Consider the following 3,271-nt stretch of genomic DNA (forward strand, 5'->3'; position numbering starts at 1 on the left):
TATGCACCAAACTAGGGATATGCTATAGATGTGCACAATATTTTCTATTCACATTGTATATGGTCTTGGGCTCATTTTGGAGTTCCAAATTTTATATGCTAGAGGGCTCAACTTAATACCATAGTAGAAAGGTTTGTGGTGCATGCCTTTATAAGAAATCCTTTTATGCAAAGAGGCTTCATTCTTGAGGATCCATTCTTGAGTACTCACTCTTGAGAGCTCACTCTTGTCTGTTCACTCTATGGATGGCCTAGCCTTGAGCTTAATGCCCATGCTTAGAAGGCTAGTTCTAATCCTTTGTAATTAAAGAAACATTTCTTAACCTAATCTCTACTTTCTTCATTAGTCTTAATTATCCTATATTCCAGTATGTCATGAAGTAGTTTCACCTTCTCATTATTCTAGATTTGAGTGTGTGGTGATGACTTCTTGCTTATTGACCACTCCTATCCTTCTATGAGTACTCAATTTGTGATATTTAACATCTCTAATTAGGTTGATTAACTGGGTTCTTAATCTTGTGATTGAAGTATGTTCCCTATTGTTTGCTTGTGTGGTGGATGGGTTTAATGAGACTCAAACACCATTCACCCTTGTGTGTGTAGCTTTTGATTAAGTACCTTGATTGGCATGTGGTGATTGGAGAGGCCAACACCAATGAAATTAGTGTGTGCTTGTCATGAGAGTGCTTTGAGATTCAAGTCTATGACAAGTTGGACTTTGGTGGGATTAATGTGTGTAGGTGATGCTTGATTGATGATTATGATGTGATTAGAGTTAGTGATTCATGGATAATCTCTATTGCATTGAAGAGCAATCTCTTGAATCCTCTCATTCAATATATCCAATGATGCTCATGCTTCCATGCCCTAGCCGGGTAGCTCATCTCTCCGGATTGATAATTTTTTTGGTCATTGGAGCTATGCTATGATGGTACCACCAACATTTGGGGCCGTTGCCGGGGATCGATAACCTAAGCTAGTGAGAGAAGAGGACGTTTAGAATAGAGTAATTTTCACTACTAATTTCATCCGTTTTTTAGTGTGTGAAACTCAAATTAGTGTGATTTGATTATGTTTGTGCAAGTAATTGAAGCTAATTTTTGAGTTATGAATACCCCAAATCCCCAATTCCACCCCCTACAATGGTCAATTTTTGGGCCAAAATTGGAAGAACCACACATGTGTGTGCAATGTGGAATCATCACATGGACCAAGGATTAGCTTGGATGAAATTGATTTTAAGTGCATTGGCCTACTCCATTCAATTTTTGGGTAATTAATTTGATTCCAATGTGTTTCTAATTTATTGCTAAAATTAGGTGTATAAATCAATTGACATATATTGAGAGCCTAATTTGATTGTTTTGGAATGAAATTGCTTGTCAACTTTGACTAGTGAATGATGTGTGTGTCAAGATTAAGCTTGAATTGCAAAAAGAATTCATGTGTGTGTGAAAATCGATGTGTGTGTAATGCACCAAAGAGAAAAAAAACGGCCATAATGTCAAATTGACAAAATCTCTTGAATCTATCATATAATCCCTTGCATACATAACAATTCCATTAAAGTTGGCATCCCGAGTCGTTGGTCTTGGTACCATGCCTATACCCTGCATGCTCCCCATTGCTTATATGTTGGTTGCCTTGGATTCTGCCCTGAGATTCTTGCAACCTACATACTTGAACACACCCTTAGACCCTCTCTTGATTGCCCGAAATGGGCCCGCTAGGCTATTGTTTTCTACTCCAATAAAACACACACACACTCGCGTTACCTTGGCCCATGTGTGGCTTCCACTTTTGGCGTCTTCACAAACACAAACACACACACACACACACACATGATTGCATACTCACTGCCCACAACAGCAGCCCACCAATGATAGGGCGCCCTTACTGCAACATGCTTGCCCACCCCATTTTGCTTAGTGCTCACCACACATTGATTTCTACACCTACCATGTATGTCACACCACCTACCGCCAATCCAAATTCCCTACTATAAACTTCCTGCCTTTCCGAACACCAACCACACACTGGGCGCCTCTACCATCATCACAAATCTACCTCTCCCACACTCCAAGTCCGAGCCTCTACCGAGTGAGCTCCAATTCTCACTATCGCTTCTTGCGCTTCATCTGGTTCCTGAGCTGCTCGCGCTGACCTGCAAACACAAGCGCCATTCTCAGGGCCTCTCTGTTGCAACTCGAGTTGTGCCTCACCCTTACAGATCCGCCTCATCGACAGATCAGTCACAAAAACACAAATGAAAATAAAATGAACTCCCCAAAAATCTTTTTAAACAAAATTATTTAAAGAGCCGTTCCCACCAAACGTTCACAAAATTCTCCCTCTCAAACCCCTTAACCCGCCAGGCTCGTCTCTCTAGTCAAGAGGTCCACAACCTTCTTTGTTGAAAATACAAATGATATAGAATGAGCTATTCTTCACTCAATTAGATCTTCATGCTCATATTTTTGCCAAAAAATATAAACTTCATGGAAATAATGGCATGTAGTATCCATTGAGCATCATCCACATATGTACAATTTTGATCATTCATGGATGCCTAAAATTGAAGGTTTTCCCTTTATGGTGAGCACACCCTCTCTTTTGTATAAATGGTCTGCCATGATTGTTTTTTCTTTGCGTGGACTACATTAAAAGTTTTGGAGTTGTGGAAAAACATGATCTTTTTAGTGCTTATCTATAAATGCAAAATCCTCGTATAGCACTAACACGGAGTATAGTTTTTGAAAGAATTGGCTTATGATATAATAAATCAAGATTATTTTGACCACTCATGAAGGGGTTAAAATTTAAGTCTTTCTATACATGATGACTAAATTATGCAATAGATGAGTATGCTATTGTCCATGACTTTAAAGATATAATGTCAGCCCTTGCCTTAGGTAAGAAAGAGGAAACATTCACCTTGCAGGATGGTTATCTTCTCCATGGCAACATGCTATGTGCTACTCACTCCTTTCGTGAGAAAGTTATGTATGAATTCCATGCTCCTCCATATGCGGGGCATCGAGGAATTCAACCGACTCTTTGAGGATTAAAAACATACTTCTATTGGCCTACCATGAAAGTGGACATACAAGAGTATGTATCCAATTTATGTGTGGTATGCCAAAAGACCAAATATGATAGAGGGAAGCAACGTGGATTACTACGGCCATTGTCAATTTCTAATTCACCATGGGAGAGTATATCCATGGATTCTATCTTTGGATTACCCAAGTCTATCCATGGGAATAATA

Source organism: Adiantum capillus-veneris, chromosome 29 (genome assembly GCF_014529385.1).
Source record: "Adiantum capillus-veneris isolate H3 chromosome 29, ASM1452938v2, whole genome shotgun sequence".
Classification (NCBI taxonomy): Eukaryota; Viridiplantae; Streptophyta; class Polypodiopsida; order Polypodiales; family Pteridaceae; genus Adiantum; species Adiantum capillus-veneris.